Genomic DNA, 27,835 nt, shown 5'->3' with positions numbered 1-27,835 from the left:
TATGGCGCGCCTAAGGCAGGCTGCACACCTTTGCAAGTTCTCAAACTTAGAGGAATGACTGAGAGACCAACTTGTCTGTGGCCTTCAAAACAGAACCCTCCAGCAGAGACTGTTTGCTAGACCCAATCTCACATTCTCCGAGGCACAGGACGAGGTCATGGCTGACAAAGCCGCCGGGGGTGCAGTGCAGACAGTGCAGCCCACCAAACCTTCAAAGGTTGAAGATTCTGTCTATCTTGAGGTCGCCAAATGCATCGGAGAATCGTCAGAAGATGAAGAACCCGAAATCAACAAGCTCCAAAGGCAACCAAATGCGCAAAACCGTGGCAACCACCAACGAGAGAACGATTACAAGGCAGTTCTCTTACCTAGATGTAAGGGGTGCAGAGGCAACCATCTTTGCTCCAATAGCAGATTTTGCTCAGCCACGTGTAGAGCTTGTGGAAGGACCGGCCACATCGCGGTGGTTTGCAGAGCCCACCAGAGAGACAGGCCACCCAAACACCAGTCGGAGGAACCGACTAGGAGAGGTACTGGGGCCCAGGGTCCACTTAGTGTGGGGTTTTTCAGAAGCCAGAGAAGCGTTTGCCGCACCGGGGCTCGTTGTCCCCTCAAGCCTAAACTCAAGCTCTCAATAGAGCTACAAGGAGTTCCATGTAAGATGGAGTTGGACTCCGGCTTGGCAGTATCTATCATTTCGCAAGACACATTCAACTTTGTGTGTAGGCGCAGTAACCATTGGGCTAAACTAAGGCCCTCAGATATTATTTTAACAGATTTTCAGAACGCTCACATTAAAGTTAAGGGTGATGCTACATTATTGGTAAAATTTAAAGGGTTTTTGGGGCACCTGGATGTCATAGTAGTAGAGTGCCAAAGAACGAGTCTTATTGGACTTGATTGGTTCGATGCTTTAGGCATTCAAATTACAGGCATTAATCGGACACAAACAGCAGACCTCATGACTGTTTGTGAGGATTATGTGGATGTCTTTGAGTCAACCCTGGGGATGTATACTGGCCCGCCAATTTCTTTTAAGTTAGATCCTAACGTTGTGCCAATTAGGATTAAGCCTCGCAGGGTCCCCTTTGCCCTAAAGCACAAAATCGATTCCAAAATCTATAAGTTAGTAGAACAGGGCGTATTACAGCCCATTGATGGGGGGAGTGGGAAACTCCTATTGTCACCCCCCTGAAGTCCAACGGGGAAGTTCGCATTTGTGCAGATTATAAATACACATTAAATGTATCAACATCAACACATCAACCAACTTAGAAGTTTCCAGAATGGTCACTAAGAGAGGACTGTGGCATAAGTCCCTCCCGAGGTCCTCAAACTGGCACCCAAGCCAGCCCACACCAGAACCACCAGGGTTTCCCCTTCTCAGCAGAAGTTGATTCCGAGGAAGAACCAGGAAGCTCGGAAGTGCAACATGGGACCCCTGACCAACCGAACCAGCTGAATCTCAGCAACCGCTGTGCCTACTCTGCAGAACAGACTGACTCTGGGATGGGCCAACCTGGTGAGGCCAGCCAGAGCGTTTCAATCCCCCTGGACGATGGAGTACAAGGGGACATGGGTCCACCCAGCCCACCGGGTAAGCTGGTAGACCACAAAGTAAGAGGAACTCCAAGGTGTTCCTCCAGGCCACACAAATCTCTGACATATCTCACAGACTATATTGTAAAATGAAGTGATGTATAGTGTTGTGACAATTGTACCACTACCTACAGAAATTGGGGCATTTTAAAACTGCCTGTAAGCATGTTCATTGAGATGTTGTTTAATCTCTTTGTAGTCCTTACTGCATTGGCAAGCTGTTTAGCCATTGTTTAATCTTATTGTAGTCCCTACTGCAATGGCACGTCTGTAAAGGTCGCGTAATGTCATTTTAGCCACCTTGAATTCATAAGCATTATTTTTTTATTATTTTGTTATTATGTATTTTGGTTGTTGGGAGTGATTCATAATGACTTTTGTCAAGTTTATTAAGGGGATTATAGCCTGATCTTAGGAGGGAGGGGTGTTATGTACTGGGCTTTTGGTACCACACCACATGCGTTGCTGAAGAGCTAATGGCTCTCCAGCAACCCAGACAGGCCGTCTCCGGTCCTGCAATTGGTCAGCCTCAGGCGGCAAGCGCAGGTTCAATCCTATTGGCTGCTACCATAGGGCTTGGCTATATATTGTGGCTGGGAGCGGCCCAAGCTCAAGTACAGTTCCAGCAAGAATAAAAGAATGAGTTTCTCTGTACTCAGCTGTGTGTCTTCATTCCTGCTCACCAGAGCCCACGACTTAACAATATTGTTAAATTTTTAATTTGCCTTTAGATTGTACTCCAGTATGAATTTAGCAAATGTTCTCCATATTACCAGACATTTGTGAATCACTGGTTATGTATGTGTATTCACCATCATAATTAAGATACATTTTGTATGAAAAGGCAGTATGCATTGCAAATATCTAATGTGATAAGTACTTTTGCATGTTAAAAAAGCACTTGTAGGTTTATTAGACCTTCATTATTTTGTTTAATATATATCTAATTGAATAGATATGTTCAATGAATATATCTAAAGCAATTTACATATAAAAATTACACATTTTTTCCAGTAAGGAAGCAGGTCATCTAAAGCCTTTACAACTAATTTCCTATTTGTAGTAACATTAGTGAAGTTAACAAGTTAGGAACTTGACCTATTAAATCTACACTCAAAGTGTTTATAATCATGACACACACCATTATTTTAACATATGTTTTGCTAGATCGCTTTTATACAAATGGTTCATTTAGTTTAGTAATCACTGATAAGCTTGTGTTCAACTCATCAAAAATACTTGAAATACAGTAACATAATTTCAGGTTGGACTATACTATATATTATTTCAGATTTTTTTTTAAAAAAAGTAATAAAAATAATTTTATTTTGAATAAAATTTCAGTCAGCATAGAAAAGGAAGTTTAATTTATTAATACTCAGCCATAAGTTTGTCAAAAATTGTTCTTTCTAAGTGTAATCATAAAAAAGGGGGAAATCCCATTGATGCCAGTAAGAAGTTTTGTTTTGTTTTTCTTGCTATAATTTGTTTTGTAGGGTAAGATCTTTTTTTATGAAACTAAGTTATAGGGGGAAAAAAGAACTAAATAATATGGTTGAGTCCTGTGTGCTATAATTCTGAGTCAAAAATAGACTGGTCATCTTTATTGTTATATTTCTTTTTTGATCCACGAAGTGCTATTGCTTTGAATGTTACATTTGTTATGTCCGTCATTGGGTTGATACAGTTCAATTTTCTATTTTGACACAGTATAAAACAGTGGTGGTGAACCTATGGCACACGTGCCAGAGGTGGCACTCAGAGCCCTCTCTGTGGGCATGCGCGCCGTTGCCGCAGCAGAGTTCACCAGAGTAGCGAGCATGTGATGTTTGAAAGTGGGCGAGCAAGTGGCGTTGGCCACCGGAGATGCCCCAGAGATGGTGAGGGACTGGCCCTCGCCACCCTGGCCCCAGCCATGCTCACCCTGTCTGCCGTGACCACTGCAGCCACACCCACACAGTGGACCACGCCCCCCACCTGCCACAAGAGCACCACAGTGCTGATGCAGCCCTGGCACTTTGCGATAAATAAGTGGGTTTTGGGTTGCAGTTTGGACACTCGGTCTCTAAAAGGTTCGCCATCACTGGTATAAAACATTGAGTTTACGGCTGGCTCCCATATGCATGCAGGCTCTTGGTAGTTGATGACTCACTACTGAACATATAAACTGACTCTGCTGAAAAGGAACAGATGTGAGATGGTTTGTCATTTGCCGTTGGTGGGCTTTTTTTCTTACAAAACTATTTGTGATTTTATCTATGAACATAGATTTTATCTAAGGACATATATTTGCCAACTTCTGGAGGAATGTTAAAAATGATCTAATGATCTAATACTGTTCAATCATGCACAGCTGGAGGGATTTAAAAAAAGGATCTCTGGCATTAGGCTCTGCAAAATGTAGTTGGCCATTCAAAAGGTGTGCAAATCTCTCCTGCAGTTTGAGCATCTTATAACAATATTGGATCCCCTCACTTTGTTTGCTAGGTCTCAGTGACATTGAACAATGATTCCATTAAGCCTCCAGCTGTCTCAAGGGCAGTTTTAAAGGGAAAAGAACCTCTAGTTTACTTGATTTACAATTCTAACCACAACATCAAAGAATAAGCTCCCCCCCCCCCAAATGGGAGATTTTCTTTTGCAGAAACTGCTTCTAGTTATTAAATGGGATACTGCAAAATTATCTTCCTAAAACCTTTCCTTGAAGAATTTAGACTGTCAAAAATCACAACAGAAGTAACCTTTATCTGTTAATTTAGCAGTTTTGTAAGTTCTTTGTAAGTGTCAGTGTTGTTCCAGATTTGCTGTATAAAATCTTTGGAGAAGCTTTAATGGCAGTTTGCTGTTGAGAACTATGGGTGGATTCAAATCATGTTTGTCATTTTCCCCATTCATAATGGCATTAGCAGTCATCCGATAATGATAATAGTTAAATTACAGTTAGTGTATTGCAAGAAAAGATAGCAGGATGTGCATGCTAATGCAAGTCACAAATTATTCTAGTAATAGAATATTTTTTTACGTTATGTAATAGGAATATAAATTTTACAGAGGATTTTCATATTAGGACCCTGAGTTAATTTTGGAACTAGTGTTGTGCTTCTGTGAACCCACAAGCTTGTCTGTGTTTGAGAGCTGAGCTGATATCTGACACCACTGCAAGACATTTGAAACTGTAGTAAAATCAGATTTTCTTTTAATACTGGAGGTTTGTGAGACTTGTGGGCAGTTGAAAGATATTTTTATCACCATCCCTTCTACCTCCTGACTTTGGGATTTTCAAAGGTTAATAGTGAATATCTGGCCCCTCTTCAGCTCCCTTTTATATGACTGATTTTTAAAAAAATGTTTACTGCCAAACTCAAAAGCAGTTCCCAGTAGTTTACATCATAATGATGTTGGAAGGGTTTGTATCTTGGGGCAGTAGCAAATAATTTATTTCTCTTTTATTTGGTTAAAGAGATTTTTGTTCCCCGAAGGACCTGTGTCAAGCTAGTAATTTTTGTGAAGTTGGTAGATTCAAGAACGCCACAGATGATCTTCAAATAGTTTTTGAAAGGCTGGGGAGAATTAGTGGTAAGATGGAAGTGTTCAGAGGGCGAGAGTTCTTTGCTCTCCAAGGTCTTGACTCAACACAGTATAGGAAATCTTAAGAAAATACTTTATTGCAACACACAGCTTCTCCAAATAATGGGCTATTGCTTCAGAATTAGAGCATCTCAATCCTTGCAGGGCGATGTTATCATGTAAATGTATCTTTCATATTTTACAGTCTGTTCACACTCAATTTCTGCTACACAAACCCATCTTCCCACTCTTGTCTTAGCACTTGCTTTTGTAACCTCAAAAGGCTGGGTGAGTGAAGTTGCTTCTGGGTGTCAGCACCAGGGTGTGGCTAAATTAACACAGGTAGTTGCAATAATTGTTTACTTCTGTGTTAAGGGACACATCAAGCAAAAGCAAGGTAATTAAATTATGGCTTTATACAAGGGCAATTCAGAAATAAACCTCCGTTTGAGCATGTGCAAGAAATAGGTGAGGACAGCGACGCCCGTCCTATGGTGCCATGTGCAGTAGTTCAGTAGGCAGTGAGGAGTGGAAGGAGAAGGTTGTGTTGCAGTTGACTCGTCCACTAGATCAATTGAAAATGAACCAGTTTTTTTAAATGAAACAGAGGCTTCCATCGCACCGCTTCAACGATGACAATGTGCTTCACAATGCTGTTACAGGGTTGCTTCATTCCCAGGCGGGAGATTTTTTTTGGAGAAGGAATTTCAAACCTTGTAAGACGCTATGACAAGTGCCTCAATTTGAATGGAGATTATGTTGAAAAGTAATATAAAGTTGTAGTTTTCTAATGTGTATAATACAAGGTCTGTATTGGTGAGTGTCTGTCGTTGATAACCAGATGGAGGTTTATTTCCAAATTGCCCTCATACAATGTTTAAATCATGGGGGATTGGAATGCTAAAGTAGGAAGCCAAAAGATAACCAGAATAACAGGCAAGTTTGGCCTTGGAGTACAAAATGAAGCAGGGCACAGGCTGATAGAATTTTGTCAAGAGAATACGATGGTCATAGCAAACACTCTTTTCCAACAACCCAAGAGACGGCTTTACACATGGACATCACCAGACGGTCAACACAGAAATCAGATTGACTATATGCTCTGCAGCCAAAGATGGAGAAACTCTATACAGTCAGTAAAAACAAGACCAGGAGCTGACTGTGGCTCAGACCATGAGCTTCTTGTTGCAAAGTTTAGGCTTAAATTAAAGAAAGTAGGGAAAAGCGCTAGGCCAGTCAGGTATGAATTAAATCATATCCCTGTTGAATATACAGTAGAGGTGACAAATAGATTTAAGGAATTAGATCTGATAGACAGAGTGCCTGAAGAACTATGGACAGAGGTTCGCAACATTGTACAACAGGTAGCAACCAAAACCATCCCAAAGAAAAAGAAATGCAAGAAAGCAAAATGGCTGTCTGAGGAAGCTTTGCAAATAGCTGAGGAAAGGAGGGAAGCGAAAGGCAAGGGAGAAAAAGAAAGATATGCACAATTAAATGCAGAATTCCAAAGAATAGCTAGAAGAGATAAGAATGCCTTCTTAAATGAACAATGCAAAGAAATAGAAGAAAACAATAGAATAGGGAGGACCAGAGCTCTTTTCAAGAAAATTGGAGAGATGAAAGGAACGTTTCATGCAAAAATGGGCATGATAAAGGACCAAAATGGCAGGGACCTAACAGAGGCTGAAGAGATTAAGAAGAGGTGGCAAAATTACACAGAAGAACTATACAAGAATGAGCTTAACATCCCTGATAATCACAATGAGGTGGTCACTGACCTCGAGCCAGACATCCTAGAATGTGAAGTGAAGTGGGCCTTAGAAAAGTTGAGCAACAACAAAGCTAGTGGAGGTAACAGTATTCCAGCTGAGCTATTAAAAATCTTAAAAGATGATGCAGTAAAAGTGCTACACTCAATTTGCCAGCAAATTTGGAAAACTCAACAGTGGCCACAGGATTGGGAAAGATCAGTTTACATTCCAATTCCAAAGAAAGGCAGTGCCAAAGAATGTTCAAACTATCACACCATTGCACTCATTTCACATGCTAGTAAAGTTATGCTTAAAATCCTACAAGCTAGACTCCAGCAGTATGTGGATCGAGAACTACCAGAAGTACAGGCAGGATTTCAAAGAGGCAGAGGAACTAGAGATCAAATTGCTAACATACGCTGGATCATGGAGAAAGCTAGAGAGTTCCAGAAAAACATCTACTTCTGCTTCATTGACTATGCTAAAGCCTCTGATTGTGTGGATCATAACAAACTGTGGCCAACCTAAGATATGCAGATGATACCACTCTAATGGCAGAAAGTGAAGAGGAACTAAAGAGCCTCTTGTTGTGAGTGAAGAAGGAGAGTGCAAAACTTGGGTTGAAACTAAACATTAAGAAAACCAAGATCATGGCATCTGGCCCTCTCAATTCCTGGCAAATAGATGGGGAAGAAATGGAGGTAGTGACAGATTTTATTTTCCTGGGCTCCAAGATCACTGCAGATGGGGACTGTAGCCAAGAAATTAAAAGACGCTTGCTCCTTGGGAGGAAAGCCATGGCAAATCTAGACAGCACACTAAAAAGCAGAGACATCACCCTGTCAACAAAAGTGTGTATAGTCAAGGCTATGGTCTTCCCAGTTGCAATGTATGGCAGTGAAAGTTGGACCATAAGAAAGGCTGAGCGCCAAAGAATTGAAGCCTTTGAACTATGGTGCTGGAGAAGACTCCTGCGAGTCCCTTGGACTGCAAGGCGATCAAACCGGTCAGTCCTAGAGGAGATCAACTCTGACTGCTCTTTAGAAGGCCAGATCCTGAAGCTAAAACTCAAATAGTTTGGCCACCTAATGAGAAGGAAGGACTCACTGGAGAAGAGCCTAATGCTGGGAAAGATTGAGGGCACTAGAAGAAGGGGACGACAGAGAATGAGGTGGCTGGATGGAGTCACTGAAGCAGTAGGCATGAGCTTAAATGAACTCCAGAAGATGGTAGAGGACAGGAAGGCCTGGAGGAACGTTGTCCATAGGGTCGCAATGGGTCGGACACGACTTCGCAACTAACAACAACAACAAAATGTTTAAACATCAAGGGATCTTGGACCAGCAACTAGCTGTCAGATATTCTACAAAGTAACTTAAAGGCTAAAAGTAAAGGGCTGAAGGACCATCTTCAGTTGGGTTCTTCCAACATATTCATAAGATCTTTTAAAAACGAACCTATTTTAATGGTTGGGCTATATCATTTATTGATTTAAATGGGGGGGGTCATTTAAAGGAGGCAAAGGTTGCTTTTTGCACTTTACTTATTCTGCCATTTAATCAGGGCAACCTGTTTAGAGAAATGATTCAGAAAAGTCCTCCCTGAATGTTCTGCCTCAGAGTGGTATCAAGTGCACAAACAAAGGGCAGTCAGTCAAAGATTCTATGCCTAAGCAAGGTGAAGACAAATTTCTGCCTCTGATAACAAGAATTGGAGGTTTTGGCCAGTATTATTCCGTCTATTTTAAGGAAGAATCCCTTAAAGCAGGGTTTTTCAACTAGTGGTACGGGTACCACCTGTGGTACATTGGCACCTAACAGGTGGTATGCAACCATCCTAGAAAAGTGGTAGCGGGGGAGGGGAATGAGCTGAACTGGTGGCAACACCACACAAGCCTGAGTGAGAGATGGATGGAGCTGTAGGGCTGTCAGGGCTCAGCAGAAGCACCAGGATCAGCGCCAGGCTCCAGCTGTAGCTCGGCACTGATCCTGGTGCTTCTGCTGAGCCCCGAAGAAGTGCCGATCAGCTAGAATGTTGCAACATCTCCAGGGTCTTGTGATTTACATTCAGATGCTTGGCAACTGATTCGTATTTATGATGGTCACAGTGTCCCAGGGTGATGTGAAGTGACCAAAACCTGCTGCAACCACCCAGCAGATGGGGGGAATAAAAACCAAACATCCCCCACCCCTGCTGCCAATCTTCAACAAAAATGCTCACAACAATGAAAAACTCGGACAGGAGGAAGAGTGCCGCTGGGCAGGCAGGCAGGTGTCTTGCTCGGCTGTGGCTTGGGGGGCACTTTTTTCAGTGCCATTGTAACTTCGAACATTCACTAAGTGAACTGTTGTAAGTCGAGGACCATCTGTATTTCATCACTTTTTTCCTTTCTTTTTTTTTTGGTCATCAAGTTTTTGGCACCTTGCTAGGAGACTGGTGGTACTTGGATGTTGCCATATCCTAAAAGTGGTACAATGAGTGAAAAAGCTGAAAAGCCCTGCCTTAAAGCAAGAGAGCTCTAGAGATGCTTAAGGCTTAATAGACCTTTATGGTCATTCTGCACTATCTGGAAAAAAATAAACTATATCTTATTAAAATAATTGAAGTGAAGCTTTGTGTGTGTGTGTGTGTGTGTGTGTGTGTGTGTGTGAGAGAGAGAGAGAGAGAGAGAGAGAGAGAGAGAGAGAGAGAGAGAGAGAGAGAAAGATCCAGTTACCAAACCACCAGAGTGATTTGTAATAGAAAAATCCATTTTTGTTTTAAATCTGAATGTAATTTCTCTGCCATTTCCATCTGACCCACTCCGTCTTCAATACTGTAGTCTGACGATGAGGACACGGGCAGTCTTGTCGATGTTATCTGGGAGGAGTTCGATCCTGTGACTCCTGAAGACGTGGACATGGGGAAGCTGAGCTCCACCACGTGTTTATTGGACCTGTGCCTCTCCTGGCTGGTTTATGTGGCCTGGGATGGGACACGAGGCTGGCTCCAGGCAGTGATAACTGCTTCCTTGAGTGAGGGTAGTTTTCCCGCCGCCTTGAAGGAGGCGGTGGTGAGACCCCTCCTCAAGAAGCCTTCCCTGGACCCAGCTGTATTAAACAACTTTCGTCCAGTCTCCAACCTTCGCTTTCTTGCGAAGGTTGTTGAGAGCGTGGTGGCGCATCAGCTCCCTTTGTTCTTGGAGGAAGCTGATTATCTGTACCCGTACCAATCGGGTTTCAGGCCCGGGTACAGCATGGAGACGGCATTGGTCGCGCTGGTGAATGATCTCTGGCGGGCTCGGGACAGGGGTTGTTCCTCTGTCCTAGTCCTGTTAGACCTCTCAGCGGCTTTCAATACCATCGACCATGGTATCCTGCTGCGGCGTCTCAGAGGGTTGGGAGTGGGAGGCACAGTTTTTCAGTGGTTCTCCTCCTACCTTCTGGGACGTTCACAGTCGGTGTTGGCAGGGGGGCAGAGGTCGACCTTGAGGCCTCTCATTTGTGGAGTTCCCCAGGGATTGGTCCTCTCGCCTCTCCTGTTCAACATCTATATGAAGCCTCTGGGTGAGATCATTCGTGGTTTTGGAGTTGGGTATCATCAGTATGCTGATGATACCCAGCTTTTCATTTCAACCCCAAACCACCCCAGTGATGCCCTCGACGTGATGTCCCGTTGCCTGGAGGTGGTCCGGGTCTGGATGGGGAGGAACAGGCTTCGGCTCAATCCTGACAAGACTGAGTGGCTGTTCGTGCTGGCATCCCGGGAAATTATTCCATCTCTTACTATGGGGGGTGAGTTATTGCCCCCCGTAGATAGGGCGTGCAACCTGGGGGTCCTCCTAGATTCACAGCTCTCTTTAGAAGATCATATAGGAGCTGTGACTAGGGGGCCCTTTGCCCAGGTTCGCCTGGTGCGCCAGTTGCGGCCCTATCTGGACCGGGATGCCTTGCGTACAGTCACTCATGCGCTCGTGACCTCTCGTTTGGACTACTGTAATGCTCTCTACATGGGGCTGCCCTTGAAGACCACTCGGAGGCTTCAACTGGTGCAGAATGCAGCCGCGCGAGTTGTGTTGGGGGTCTCCCGATACTCCCATGTTATACCTTTGCTCCGTGAGCTGCATTGGCTGCCGGTTGCCCTCCAGGTGAGATTCAAGGTGCTGGTAATGACCTACAAAGCCCTACATGGCATGGGTCCGAATTACCTACGGCAGCACCTGCGGCCGGCGTCAACGTCCCTCCGTCCAGTGCGCTCCCACAGAGAGGGCTTCCTCAGGGTGCCTCTGATCAGAGAATGTCAACTGGTGGCCCCCAGGGGGAGGGCGTTCTCTGTGGGCACGCCAGACCTGTGGAACCGCTTGCCGGTTGAGCTCCGGATGGCCCCCGACCTTCGCTCCTTCCGGCGGGATCTAAAAACCTATTTATTTGAGCAAGCCGGCCTGGTCTGATGGGTTTGGGGGTTGGGTTTTAATATGGTTTTAACTATTGTATATATTGGGCATAATTATTTAATTGTTTTTTAACTTTTGTACTCTGTATTTTAATATTTATTGCCCTGTACACCGCCCTGAGTCCTTCGGGAGAAGGGCGGTATAAAAATCTAATAAATATAATATAAATATAAATATAATTGAGGATGATCTGGGACTAATTTATATTCAATAAATTTGAACTGGTGTCTACAACCTTCAGTTCTTGATATCAACATGATGGTTTGTATAACTCCAATTTTAACAAATTTAGTTCGCAGTAGCAATATAGTTTTGATTATAGTCTAAGCATCAAAAGAATAGCACAAGTGCTGTTATCCTGACTTGCAAATTAAGTTGCTCTGAATTGAAACAATGGGACTTTTTTCAGGTAAATGGTTAGAATTAGAACTCATTGATTGACTTTCAGAAATGTGAAGTGTATTAAAGGTTAAATGTCTTATAGAAACACGAGCCTTGTAGACTTACAAAATTATTTACTATTTTAATCGAATTAATTCTAATAACTCAGGCAAGTACTTCTAGGTCAGTAGCAACAGTTTAAAGATGGTCTCCTGCTTTTCTGACTTTATTCTAGTTTTTTTTAAAGATGAGTGTATTTTACAGTGGTAATGCTGGTATCATGCATATCATCTTCTAAGCTACTTGCAAACACTGCATGAAAAATCTAGTTAAAGAAGTTTAAATTCTTACGTGTTGAGCGGGGAAAAAAATCACATCTTTGGGAAGCATTCAAGCCTAAGACCATCATCTTCTGTGCCTTTAAGCAGGATAAAACCCAATTGTGAGCAATTGCAGAAGAACCAGAATGGCTTAAATGATGAAACATGTCATGCTGCAAATATTGGACTTACTTACCTGTGTGGAAATTGAGATTCAAGTATCTAAGGCTAGGATTTGTCTCTTAATGTCACTGTGTGTGTTAACAAGTTTGCATCATTTGGTTTTGCAATCACTACAGGAACTAATCATGCATTTATATACTCATGGTCCAGATGTTTTAGTTTCATAGTTAACAGAAGCCTATTTAAAACTTCATTGTGAGTTTTAAACATTTTCTATACAGTATTGCACTATATTTTTATATATGCACATGTTCACCATGTTTCTATGTTTTTAGATTATTCCTTTAGCAAGGATATTTCAATATTGATATATATTTTTGTCAGTTTCTGTTATGTATTGGGGTCAGTGGTAATACCACGTGGGTTGCTGGAGCAGCTAATGGCTCTCCAGCAACCCACGTGGTAGTAAGTAATTCCAGTCCCTAACATGACTACTGCTAGGACCATCCAGGTGCTGAGAAAACTCTTTGCCATACATGGGTTGCCAGATATCGTAGTTTCAGACGATGGGGCCCAATTCACTGCTGCTGAATTTCAGGCCTTCCTTAGAGCTAATCTTATCAGACGTGCAATGTCTGTGCCCTTTCATCCATCTTCTAATGGTCAAGCTGAATGCATGGTGAGGACAACGAAGGAATCATTCAAGCGCATTGTAACAGGTGACTGGCATCACAGATTGGCAGATTTTCTACTCTGCCAGCATTCTACGCCCTGCACTGCTGCAGGCAAAAGTCCTGCAGAACTGTGTTGGGGGAGGCATTTGATCACTAAACTGGACAGGTTGCATCCAGATAGAGTGGCAGCAGAAGCCTCTCAACCAAAACCCTCTAGGGGGCTGCAAATAGGCGATTGGGTTTGGGCCAGGAACTATGGTCATGGGAATCTGTGGGCTCCTGGTCAAATTACCAAAGCATCTGGGCCCCTAACTTATGAAGTGGGGCTGGAGGGAGGGCGAGTTGTCAGACGCCACATTGATCAACTCAGAAAATGGTTTCCAGAATGGCCACTAAGTGAGGACTGCATCATAAGTCCCTCCCAATGTCCTCAAACTTGCGGCCAAGATACTCCTCACTTGGACTCTCAGGACCTTTCCCTCATAACCAATGAGGAACCAGATGGAGAAGTGGGGAGTCCAGGTATGCAACATGGATCCCCTGAAGGAGCAAGTCAACCAGATTTCAGTAACTGCTGTGCCTACTCTGCTTATCAGTCTGACTCTGGGGTGGGCCAACCTGGAGAGGCCAGCCAGACATCATCTAATCCCCTTGACTCAGGAGCAACAAGGGACATGGGTCTACCCAGCCCACTGGGTAAGCTGGTAGACCACAAAGTAATTGGAAATCTGAGACGTTCCACTAGAGCACACAAGCCTCCTTCATATCTTGCTGATTATGTTGTAAAATAAAGATCTATAATGTTGTTGTATTGCAACTTGCCACTGTACTACAGAAACTGGGAGTTATGATGTTAACTGTCTAGTGTGCTGTCAATGAAGGCCTATTCATTCAGATGCTGTAAGTTAACCTTGTAACCGATATGGGTTTATTTAGGATTGTTTTGATAATGAATCTGGATAACTGTATTAAGTCTAAATTGTGTTACAATATTGTCTGATCTAAGAGGGAAGGGGTGTTATGTATTAGGCTCAATGGTAATACCACGTGGGTTGCTGGAGCAGCTAACGGCTCTCCAGCAACCCAGACTACAAGTCTCCAATGCTGCTATTGGCTGTCCCTAGGCAGCAATGATTGTTTCAAATCTATTGGCTGCCACCTAGGGGCTAGACTATATATTGCGGCTGGTTACAGCCCAATTCTCTGTTAGATCTTGCAAGCAATAAACCATGAGTTTTCCTATACTCACTTGCCTCATCTTCATTCCTGCACCAAAGAACCCGCTACACAACAATTTCTATGCTACAAATATGTGATCTACTTCCAGAAGTATATGAATAGCCAGAGCCGCTATCTGAAAAATATATGAATGATATTAACCTGTTTTTATTAACATATGTCTTTTAACACTACATTTTCAAAATCCTAATCAAATTGTTAGTCAATTCACACTTAACATATAACCTTCAATTTAAATTTTTCAGTAAAGACCCCAAAATAAAAATGTTAAGATGTGAAACAATTTAGAATTTTCATTTTACACTGTTTCTTGAAATTTTAGAATTTGGATTAATAGTGAAGGAAAAATACTGTCAACTTTTGGAAAGGACATTAATAAAGACACTCACTGATCTATTTCTTTTCAAACAAGTTTTTCTTCTCCTGTTTTCCAGATGACAGAAAAACAAAACTAGATTAAAGATTAGGAGAGATAAACTGATATATCCTAGCTGCTGTGACAAAAGAAATACTTATTTCAGGGTCTTAGGAAAGTTTATTTATGAATACAATTTTATGCAAAGAAAACTGGCAATTTATGTTTTTTCTCATTTTTGCAGAGAAACTACATGGGAAATACAAAGTGTATCAAAATATTAAAATAAGACTTACATCAAGAAAGCGTAAGAAATCATATATTGTTCAAGAGCTAAAATGTTATTCTGAAACACATTTCTGGAGATATAGAAGATGAACAATTCTCACTATAGTGTAAATAACCCTACACCCATTTTAGTGGGTTTATCTGGGTACTATCAAGTGCACTTAACTATGTATTGGATGGTGGAAAAGGGCAGTAAGCAACAACTGCCAAACACAAAACAGGAGGAATGATTGTCTTTTTTGTGATTGTTAGCCAATAGCAATAGGGATGTAAGAAGCAAATTGGTAAATAACATTATTAAATTCATGCAAATGGTACACCTTTGTAATGTATGATCATCTGGCAGAGGATGGTTGCTGGTAACGACGTATTTGGATCTTCAGCTTCATTTCCACTGAATAAAAAGATGGTACAAGAATGTAGGACACAATCTAGTTTTCTTTATTTATTTATTGGTAAAATTTATTGGCTACCCATTTTATCACAGGGTAACTCAGTTCCCACTGAGCCCAACAGTAACTCCTTTGTTGCCTTATACCTTTATGCACAATCCTAAATACTGAAATATTCAAATGTGCATTGTTTAATCCTGTAGAAATCAATTTTCTAAATTGATTTCTATATTCTAAATGCAATTATGTTGAGTATTATAGGCTGTAATCACACTTTGTTTTCTTTCTAGCATTTTCCTACAAGTGCAGGGTTTGCTTTTTTCCAGATCAACTGAACGTTGATCCATTGGTTGTGCTCGGAATTGACCAACTGGCTTGTCACCCTTGACATAGGAGGCTGAGAGAGGTGGCTGGACCAAAGCCACCTAGCCGGTTTTCATGTTTAAGATGGATCTAGAACTCACCATCTATCCTGATGCTCTATCCACTAAACCAAAACTTTCAGACATTATGTCTGATTCTTTTAATGCCTCATTTCAATTTTAGTACAAGGTTATTTCAAAACACTGTGCTCTTCCAGACAAAATGGTCTTGTTTCCACATTTCACATACAAGTGGCAGCTGGACCAGTGGTTGAATTTACATCAATACTTTTGACAGAACAGCCTTACCTGAAGTAGCAGGTTAGATTAGGGGTCACAGGAAAAACTGTGTTGTATACCACAGAGGAACCATCTGGAGATGAGCAGTCTAAGAAAACATCAGTGCTCCTAAACATCTGTCATCTGAGGTAACCCTTGCTCTGTCTAATAGTATGGGTGATTCCAAAAACAACCAGTTTTAAGCAGATTAAAAATCAAGAGGAATTATATCTGTTATTCTGAACTACAAAGTTAATTTGATGGCTAAATTGAAAGAAGACAGATACTGTTTTGAAAGCTTTATGCAACAAAGGTATGTTATCGTAACAGGACTAGAAAGCTTGCATTTTTAACTTAGTATTAACGTATAGAGTCATCAAGAAATCTACAGCATTTCTTGAAGTTATTGAAAGAGAATATAGCAATCATAATGTCATTCTTGAGAAGCAAATTCTCTGAATTTGGAAAAAAAAGCACTAACATTTAAAACATGTAAGAGTAATTTGCCCCAATATTAACTTAAGGAAAACTTTTTTAATGCACATAATGAACTTCTAAAATTATTTGAGTGGAACTGAAATTCAATAACGGTCTCTGAAAAGCAAGGTCACTCTGGACCTTGATTGCTTTATAGCTAAAATGTATACTTTATTATATGATACAAAAAGAAGAAAACTAACCTCAGAATTAATAGATACTTTCCATTCAATAGTACCACAGTACATAAACATGCAAAGGTACATTCAGTTTATTTTTAAAACTAAAAATAGAATTAAACTGCATTGTTTGAAATGAAGACATTTAAGGAGAAAATCATGTGCAAACTTTCTTGAGGAGAAGCTACTTCCTTTGGGCAGTCATGAAAGTGATGGCAACATAAAATACCGAAAAGCAAATATCAAATTTATATAAATCAATGGACCATTGCTAAGATCTAACCCCTGCACCCAATTATTTGGCAGAAATTAGTGGAGATTGCCTCCTGGTACACATAAACAGGATTGAATTTAAATGGACTTACTTCTGAACAGATATGGGTTAAATTTCCTGGGAAGACTGCAATTTATCTGCAGGTTTTTCCTGAGTCTGAGAATGAACTGAATGCACTCCAAAAAGTAAGCATGCATAGGAATATCTTGTTAAATAGCTTATGTTTTGAGGAACACTAAATATTTCTAAATTACAGTATTTTCTGACATGGGAATTAATTGTCCAAATTCCATAAAGCTAAAGCCATATCAACAATGAAAGGATTTTTTTTTTCTTAAAAAATACATAAATAATAATTTTTAAATTATTATGGGGGAGCTTCCTTTAACAGAATGGTTTCTATTTTAACATTTTTTATCTTCAAAAATTCTACAGCTAGTTATTATAATGCTTATGCAGTAACTTGTCTCTTAGATATCAAACATATTTTCTTCCAAAATACCATATGTGTAAGAATATTATTTGACTCCCTGGAATGCAGTGAAAGGACAATCCATACACTGTTCCCTAAATATTCTTAAAATATAATCAATTTTTATATCAATTTGCTCAAGTTATCTTTTCTAATATGGACAGTGGTAAGCTTTCATCTGATAAAAGGATTTAACTAAAGATTACTAAGAAAATTTCAATTGCAAGGCACAAAAATAAAACATTTTTAGATAATATTTGATTTGATATTTGATATTATATGTGAAGGAATTTAAAGAAAAAAACTAAAACCATTGTATGACTTGAATAGGAATATCTTTTGTTTCATTTGTTTCAACCTACATTTCTAATTTACAGTTACTTTTTAAAGGCTAGTGTAAGAAGCAAAATATACAAAGTGAGTAAATAATATAACTTCAAAGATAGAACTATGTTCTATACTGGAATCAAGGAAAGGGTTTTTTTCCTGTTTTCAAGTATTTTCTGGGCCTTCAATGTTTTTGTGTGTGACTTTTCAGATCTGTGTCTTTTTTTGTAGCAAGAAAATGTAGTATATCCGCACCATGTTACAGTACAAAGAATAAATAAACCTGGTTATTAAACAGATCAATGTTTAGATTTTAGATGCTTAATTATAAGATTATATGATCATCTATTATCTATCTATCTATCTATCTATCTATCTATCTATCTATCTATCTATCTCTTTTGTGTGTGTGTGTGTGTGTGTGTGTATGATTAGAAAAACATTTTCCTACTGGAGATCATTTAAATTATGACTTTACCTGTCATCCATTTAAAAGTTGGCTTCCAACATAGATAGATAGATGATAGATAGATAGATAGATAGATAGATAGATAGATAGATAGATAGATGAAAATTCTTATCATTGAAATAAAAAACACAAGCCAAAAAACCTATAAAGTGTATGCTTTTTTATAAAATTACGTATCCAACACTGTAAATCTCAGAATATAGAGAAATATTATTTTAATCAATGCATTCAAATCTACAGTGTTACAATAATCTATTATTGGATTTTACTTGAGCCTTAAATGTAAGAAGTACTGATAGACACAGAACTCTATGCTGGTAGTTCAAAGGCTAGTGTTCACTTAATTTTACTTATGATGCAAACATTTGTTAATATATCTAAGAACTGCCTATGTCTTTTCCAATTTAAAGGCCTTACAGTTTTCCAAATTAAATGGAGCAGCATAAAAACAAGACAATACTAATATTTTAGATAGAGATCAAAATTATTAATCAAAGTGTAATCTACGTATTGCATGCTTCCAAATTTTACAAAAGGAATGCCGGATCTATTTAAATTAAGTGCAGTAATTAAGATTAGACATACTGAAATTATTTGTTCAAATGACTGTGATCATTTCACAGTGAAATGTTAAATATCTGGCTTTGAATCAACCAAACTCATGGTTCAGATTATATGATATACCAGATGGTAACTGTTATGTATGTAAATAGTTAGCAATAAGCCATGGAAGAGATTGCAAACACAGTGCAGCTTTGCAAGGTTTAAAGCGGGAAAATAAGGTGCAATCATTGGACGCCACAACCAAGGAGCGGGAAAAGAGACTGTTTGTATTGGTTACAGTTCAAACGCTTCCTCTATAAAAGGGTTGCAACATTTGACAGTTGGCAGTTGACTTTGTGTATTCAATAAACTCATTCCTTGTTAAACCACTCTGAGTCCTCGTCTATTAGAACCAAACAACTGGCGACGAAGGTGGGATAGACAGAAGACCAGAGAATTGGCGGAATTGTCGCGCAAAGGCGGCAAAATTCGAATACGTGTCAAAGTCAACCGGGCGGCCGCGGCAGAATAAAAAAATTCTCCGAATGGCGCAGATTGGGTCACTGAAGGAATTCGACCCTAACTTCCCCGAGGATTGGGAAGAATACATCGGTCAGGTCGAAGGATTCCTGTTAGTGAACGGAATCACCGACGACCGGAAAAAAGCGGCGGCACTCTTGACAATCTGCGGCACACCGGTCTACAGAGTTGCTGTCGGGCTGTGCCAGCCTCAACCAGTCTCCAGCGTGCCCTATGCCGACCTCCTCGCAAAATTAAAAGTTCACTTTACTCCCCGAAGGTCAGAACTCTTTTGGCGGCGCATCTTCGAGAAGAGAAATCAGAGACCGGGGGAGTCCATACAGAAATTCGTCGCCGCCGTCAGGGAAGCCGCAGTACGTTGCAAATACGATAATTTAGAAATTAGAATCAGGGACAGAGTCGTGCTGGGCTTACGTGATGAACAATTACAAAATAGAATAATCGCCAAACCTACCGGCGATTTACAGGACGTGCTCGACGAACTTCTAACGTACGAGTCAACCGGCTATCGCGACCCCCCCCGCAGTAGCATGGCGGCAGCACCCGAAATCAACCAAGAGGGCTATGTGGACTGTGGGGAGGTGGATCAGCAGTGGGAGGAAGAGATCGCCGAAGTCTCCAGGCGATTCGGTAAGATGGCACCAAGACAACTCAGAAGCGAGGGGCCTGAACCTGGCCGCCGGCAACAACCCGCAACACCGCAAAGACCACCGACCGGGGCACAACGACCGTGGCGGGACACAGCAACCAGACCACGCGACAACGAAACCCAGAACCGATGTGGCAGCTGCGGCGGCAACCATTCCCGCGCTTCCTGCCGATTTCGTACCGCCAAGTGCAGGGCTTGTGGCAAGACTGGCCACATCCAGGCCATCTGCAGAAATCGCGTTCGGGACACCCGTCTGAACGAAGTCGATGTGTGGCCAGAGGGTAAGGTAACCCCCAAGGCTAGTGGCAAGGAGACCCCTAAAACCCGGGTGAAAATTCCAACCCTAAGGGAGGTGGCCCGCGTCAATCGGAGACGGCGGGAAAGGGGGCACAATTTTCCGGACGGAAAATTAAAAATCACAGTCCTTCTGCAAGGGGTCCCTTGCAGAATGGAAATCGACTCAGGGGCTTCAGTGTCGATAATTTCCACTGAAACCCTTGAGAAAATTGAACAACTAAGTGGAAAAAGAATTCCACTTAAACCAACAAATATTCAATTAATGGACTTCCAAAAAAGTCCAATAATAGTAAAAGGGAAGACCAGTCTTAAAGTAAAATTTAAGGGGTTTAAAGGGGTCTTAGATTTGATAGTTACGGAGGGGAATAGGACCAGCTTAATAGGGCTTAATTGGTTTCATGCCCTGGGAATTTGGATAGGGGGAATAAATTCAGTGATTAGAAATAAGACCCTCGAATCCGTCTGCAAAGAATTTGCAGACGTATTCGATGGGTCTCTAGGCAAGTACAAAGGGCCCCCCATTAATTTTAACCTAGACCCCTCAGTAAATCCAATCAGGCTAAAGGCCCGGAGGGTACCTTTTGCCTTAAAAGAAAAAATCGAGGCCGAGCTCGACAGGCTTGTAGGCCTCGGAGTTTTAGAACCTGTTGAGGGCGGTTTGTGGGAGACGCCGATTGTCACACCCCTCAAACCTAACGGGGACGTGAGAATCTGCGCCGACTACAAAGCCACCCTCAACATTGGAATGAAAAAGCATGCTTACCCGGTCCCGACGGTGAAGCAGGTCCTCGCCACGATCCAGGACGCCGCCATCTTCGCCAAGCTTGATTTGGCGCATGCGTACTTACAGTTGACTGTTTCCAAAGAGGCTGCAGAGGCACAGACAATTGTTACCCACAAGGGGGCGTTCCGAGTCCACAGACTGCAATTTGGAATTGCAGCAGCTCCAGGCATCTTCCAAGAAGTGATGGAGAGGACCTTAAAGGGCATACCTGGAGTATGCCCTTACTTTGATGATGTCCTAATAGCTGGAAAAGATGAAGGAATGTTAGTAGAGCGGCTGGAACAGGTACTGGGAAGATTTAGAAAGGCTGGATTAAAATTAAAAAAGGAAAAATGTAGCATAGGGGTTAAATCAACTGATTTTTTGGGGTTCAGGATTGACAAAAGCGGAGTCCACCCTACCCCTGAAAAAATTAAAGCAATAAAAGGGGCTCCTGAACCAAGGAACAAGGCTGAGCTACAGGCCTTCCTAGGCTTGGTAAATTTTTATCACACTTTTGTGCCACATAAGGCTGCCATTGCAGAACCACTGCACAGGCTTTTAGATAAAAAGACCCCTTGGCATTGGCAAGACAAGCACAAAGCGAGTTTCCAGACCTTAAAAGACATCCTTTCCAGTAGTTCCACAGTAACCCACTTTATAGAAAACAGACCAATCTACCTGGCATGCGATGCTTCGCCTTATGGCGTTGGGGCAGTAATCAGCCATTTAGACACCCAGGGAATGCAAAGACCCATTGCTTACTACTCCCGCACACTAACCAAGGCAGAGCGGAACTACGCCCAAATAGACAGGGAAGCTTTAGACATAGTGGCAGGAGTTAAAAAGTTCCATGACTACCTGTATGGCAGGAACTTTACAATACTGACAGACCACAAACCCCTGCTGGGACTGTTTACCACAGATAAACAGACTCCCCAAATTATGTCTCCCAGGATGCTGAGATGGTCCATTTTCCTCTCAGCATACTCATTTTCCCTCCAATACAGACCGGGCAAAGACATGGGACACGCTGACGCCCTCAGCAGATTGCCCCTTAGCATAACAGAGGAGGACCCTGCCCCTGTGGGACAAATAATGTCCCTACAGGATATTCCTGATTTACCCCTAACTGCTAAAGACATAGCTGAGACAACCAATAAGGACCCCATCTTAAGGAGAGTAATGGCCTGGGTCATGAGTGGTTGGCCCAATGCCAACCCGGATATAAAATACAGTCCATTTTTCAGAAGGAAAGATGAACTATCAGTTCATATGGGTTGCTTACTCTGGGGAACTCGTGTAGTAATTCCAGAAATCCACAAATCAGCTATTCTTTTGGAATTGCATGAGGGACACCCTGGAATAGTAAGGATGAAGGCCCTGGCTAGGAGTCACTTGTGGTGGCCAGGTTTGGACCACGACATTGAGGAATGCGTTGCCAATTGCTATCTGTGCCAACGTTCCAGGCCCGAACAACAACACATCCGCACACATAAATGGGAGCTGGCTAGGAATCCTTGGTCCAGGATTCACATTGACTTCGCTGGACCCTTCCAGGGGTTAACGTTCCTTGTAGTGGTAGACAGCTACTCTAGATGGCTGGAAGTAGTACCGGTCAGTTCAGTAACGGCAGGCAGAACAATACAGGCATTAAGGGGCCTCTTTGCCACTCATGGGTTGCCGGATTTAATAGTGTCGGATAACGGGCCACAATTCACATCTATTGAATTTCAGGATTTCCTCAAGGCCAACTCGATTAAGCATAAGACGTCTGCACCCTTCCACCCCTCCTCCAACGGATTGGCTGAAAGGAATGTGAGGACCACGAAGGACGCGCTTAAAAGAATCATTCGTGGAGACTGGCATCAGAGACTAGCTGCGTTCTTGTTGGCTCAACACACAACCCCTTGTTCGGCTACAGGGAAAAGTCCAGCTGAAATGAGGTGGGGCAGGAAAATTTTGACCAAGTTGGACAGATTACACCCTGACAGACTCCAACCAAACATCGAATTAGACATTCCTAACAGAACATTCGAGGTGGGGGACTTGATTTGGGCCAGGAACTACGGCCAAGGGGACAAATGGATTCCAGGGGTGGTAACTGAAATCTTAGGTCCCCTATCATACATCATTGAGGGGGAAGGGAATAGGATCTGTAAAAGACACATAGACCAGCTGAGGAAAAGATCTAGTGGGTGTGTGCCTGCTGTGGGGGACCAAAGATCAGTAAGGGGAAACAGTACAGACAACATTAGGCCTGAAAGCGATGTAGAGGTCGGGCAAGATGACACATTCCCTGATGCCCAACAACAACAATTCAGTCCAATTGATTGGGAAATACCCCTGCGAAGTAGGCCAGTGACCACTGAATCCCAAACACAACCTAATACACAAGACAGTACATCTGAAGCCAGTAACCCAGAGCCCAGGTCCAGTAGTAACCAGCATAGTAACCAGCAGCCTAGCAGTCAACCAGAAAGAAGGGTCCCTAATAGCCAAAGTAACAGATACCCGTCCAGAGTACATAGGCCACCAAAATACCTAATGGATTTTGTAAAGAAATGACACCAACTGGGGGGTAAGGGGTGTTATGTATGTAAATAGTTAGCAATAAGCCATGGAAGAGATTGCAAACACAGTGCAGCTTTGCAAGGTTTAAAGCGGGAAAATAAGGTGCAATCATTGGACGCCACAACCAAGGAGCGGGAAAAGAGACTGTTTGTATTGGTTACAGTTCAAACGCTTTCTCTATAAAAGGGTTGCAACATTTGACAGTTGGCAGTTGACTTTGTGTATTCAATAAACTCATTCCTTGTTAAACCACTCTGAGTCCTCGTCTATTAGAACCAAACAGTAACACCATCAGATCTTGATTATGGAAATAATTTATGTTGTAAGGAAAAACACTAGATTTAAGAATAGATTTTTCCTGGTTTTTTTTTACTAAATCAGCTTCTTTTGCATCCATAAACTAAGATTCTAAGGATAGCAGTGAGTTCTTTTTCTCTTCCATAAACATATAACAACTGCATGTCATATGCAGTTTGCTTCCAAAAATTCCATTCATTTCAGTATAATGATTGCTTGTGGTTCAAAAAAGCCTTTCCAAAAATAATAATTTTTTCAAAACCAATACATTCTAAAGCAAAGGAAATACTTAATTTTCATTGGAATCAAATGAATTTACATATGAGTGATGTATTTATACCAAGAAAGTGGTATAAGCAAATCTAATACTTTGGGCTGCATTAGGACCATTATTACCTCCAGCTTGCTGGAAGTTTCAGATGGAACATTTTTAAAATATATATATAGTGGCATTTCAATAGTAGAACTAGCAAAATAATAAAGGATCCTACTCATGAATGAGGTAGGCAAGTTCCATGTTATCAATTAAATCTTCAACTTGTGAGAAAATTACAAAATTATCCGGAATCACTGAACTAATTCACATATCACGTGCCTTCTAATGCTTCACATACAATGTAAAATGCAATTGGTTTGCATATTTTTGCTCCGATTTATAACCATGTTTTATGGCTTGGCACATCTGTGATCCCATGTAAAATGCTGTACATTTTGCTTCCATGAGTTAAAGCAAATGTTAAAGGTACAGGGGGTCTACACTGTATTAATGGAACTCAATTTCCTAAATTCCCTAAATAACACATCATGGTTTAAGGATGAGATAATTTATACTTAATGTTAAGCTACTGTTATTTCATGTCAATGGAAATTCTCAGTCATCCAGATCATGGCTGTCCCAACGGTGAAAAAGCACCTTTGGGACTACTGTTGCTTTATTGATGCATTGTGGTTAATCACATATAAGCAAATTATATTATGGTTCAGATAATATGTGAATCCAATCAATAATTTAACTGAATGTGATTTGTTTGGTTTCTTATGATATGAAGTGGAAATCCAACTATATCATTACATGAGAATCAGGCCCCTACAGTGTATTAATCAAGTTATGATTGAAATATATAATTTAGTATTATATGTTATGCCAGATTCTTTTACAAACTTTGGCAGAAGTAACTCTACCAAAAACAATTTAATTAGTTTTTCAGGTATCACATTTAAAATATTGACATAAAATGAAAGAACTGATCTACAATTAAATCTAATACTATAGCCCAATAGATGGTTTAGTTATATGTACTTTGAGGCTTCCTTAATTTTGACTTAGAATTTTTTTTATTATGGCTCCAAAAATCTAATCAATTATGTTTATTCAATAACCAAGCTTAAATAAACTATTATTTTATTTACAGTGAATATTTCAATGAAAGATTAGTTTGACAATAATTAAGGCAGCAGACTAGAAACCAGAAAACTCTGAAATCTAGTTCTGCCTTATTCTCAAAATCATAAACCTGTCCATAAACAGTCATACGGTATTCATTGTTTAATTCTTCACTTATTCAGGAAAGGTATATCTTGCCTTTCTAAATCCAGCCTATCCTTCAGAACTGGTCAGAGTTTAAATTCAAAATAAAATATTGCGCCAATAAAGACAGATGTTTTATTATCTTTCATATTTATGGAACATCTCTTACCAGCACTCTGTAATTCTCAGGCTAACTGGAGAGTAAATTTATGGATGACCATTCGATTAAAAAAAAATTATATATCTCTTTCTTCCCATCTAAGGATGATCTGATTTTTTGCAGCAAGGATAAAAGTTAGAGGCAGCCAGCCAAGTGCATGCAATTATCTGGCTTGACAATAGTATATGCCGTTCTACTTTTTAAGTTTTTAAAACAGTATTTCTTTGTTTACAAGACTTATATGAGCATCCATGTTGTGCCAGATAGCTCTGGACAGGTAACAACAACAGTAATAAAATTAAAATTAAAACAATGCAAGATAAAAAAAAATCAAGAATGTGTTAATTTTAAAATAACTAAATTTTAAATAATTTTGCAGTACAAAGCCTCTAGAGAGTAAACTTGGCAATTTAAGATGTCTGGACATCAGCTTCCAGATTTCCCCAGCCAGGGTACTGTGTTGAAATCCACACAAAGTTGCCAAGTTTCAAAAAAAATTGCATAGACTAAAACAAAGCCAATGAACTGTATGTTCCAACACTGGAAGTTTTTAAGAAGAGACTGGGCAACTATTTGTCTGAAATGGTATAGGATTTACTGCCTGAGTAGGGAGTTGGACTAGAAAATCATCAAGGTTCCTTCCAACTCTGTTATTCTGTATATTATGGTTTAATATGAGTAATCTAAGCTAAGGGCTATGACATAAGTTTTCATAGACAGTATATGTATTTAGTTTTACAGTATCAGATAACTAAAAAAAACCCTCAATTGATTTTGTTAGTTTTAAAATTGCAATAGGACTTCTGTTGCTTTTTTCACAGGAAAAAAAATGAAATTCCATATCCCAGTATATTTTTTCAACAATCCAAAGTCTACATAGATATATATTATAGAATTCAATATAACACATTTCACTGTACTTCCACTATCCCCTAATTATGAATTTTGCCCTACCCAAATCTGATAAATCCTCCATTTAATTATTACTCCTTTTAAAGAAGTTAAAGCAGTATTTTAATCTTGCAAATATGCCGTGATAAATAAATTAGATGGGGAGGTAGGTGAGTTCATTACTGCAGTAAACTTTGTTTTAATTTTGTTTTGGAGAATAAAATTCCTTTGTGATGATAAATTCATGCATGATGTAAAATGATTAACAATGGTTTGCAAACCAAAATGTTTTTTAGAGATTATTCTAAGCCGTTATTAGGGTTTCTTTGATTTGTCTCCTATAAAGCTTTGTAAATCAGATTGTCATGGCTGGAATTCCAAGTCACCATTAGGCTTAACATTCTAACCTATTATTTGCCATTCTCATGTTCTTTATAATATCTTCTCATCTATAACATCTTTATAATCATCTTCGCTATGATTCCTACAATCTAGGCCATTAATCATATTGACTAGGCTGATAGGATCTGCAGTCCAGAATGATTTGACAGATCTGTATTAAGAAAAACTGATGTAGATGATAATCCAAAACTGGCTCTGATACACAAACTTTCTTAACCACACATAGGCAGGGCTACAATACCATATTTTTGCTGGATTTTTTCAGTGGACTTTAGATTCTTTTTTTTCTTCTCTTTATTATTAAGTCATTTAAGAATTATTTCCAATTACTGATTTACATTTTAAGTTATGATTGTTTAAGTCATTATTATCTGCATGCACTTTTATTTATTTATTTAGAATAATTGTATAGCTGCCCATCTCAAACAAATAACTTGAATGGGTAACAAACAAAAATACAGGAAAAAACATAAAACCAATAAAAATAAGAAGAAAACTACCATTCAGATTATTCACAATAGAATAACTGTGCCTCATGACCAACCTGCCACTCCAAAAGCACATATATTATATTCTGGTAATAATTTGACTCTAAACTTGAGGGAAAAGCCACGTTTTCATAGCATTCTAGAAGATCAAATAAGGCTGGGGCCATCAAGATTAGTTCTGAGTTAGCATAGATAGTAATAACAGATGGCTTTAAACCTGAAATAAGTAAAACTTATATGCACCTACTACTTTGTTTAAAAGCTATTTAATTACAAAAATAATGCATTTTATTTTATTTTATACTAGTCACAAAAATCTATTGAAATCAACAATCAAAATTGCAGCTCAGTTTTATTTACAGAGTGGCAAGCATTTTAAATTCACTGTTCATTAATGTATCAAATATAGAACTGTAAGAAAACTTGACTTTACCCTTAATCATCATATTCTTAATTTGTACTTGTTTTTAAAACTTGGCATATCAGAGGAATCCAAGCTGGTTCCTATCAGAAACGTTGTTTTAAGTTTGCATCTCAAAATGCATCTCATAATTTATTGCAAGAGTATACAATTTCCAGATCCTCAAGAGTCATCCCATGCTTTGTGTAGCATTAAGCACAACACTCTGAAAACGGGGCCAGCAAGACCCTTTTTAAAAAAGACTTTAAGTGATGAAATGACGAAACCATGTACCGTTGGTATATGACTCTAGAAAAATAGTCTATAATGTATAAAGATA

This window comes from Vipera berus, assembly GCF_964194415.1.
Source record: "Vipera berus genome assembly, chromosome: 1".
NCBI lineage: Eukaryota > Metazoa > Chordata > Lepidosauria > Squamata > Viperidae > Vipera > Vipera berus.
Note: the sequence above shows the minus strand (reverse complement) of the source record.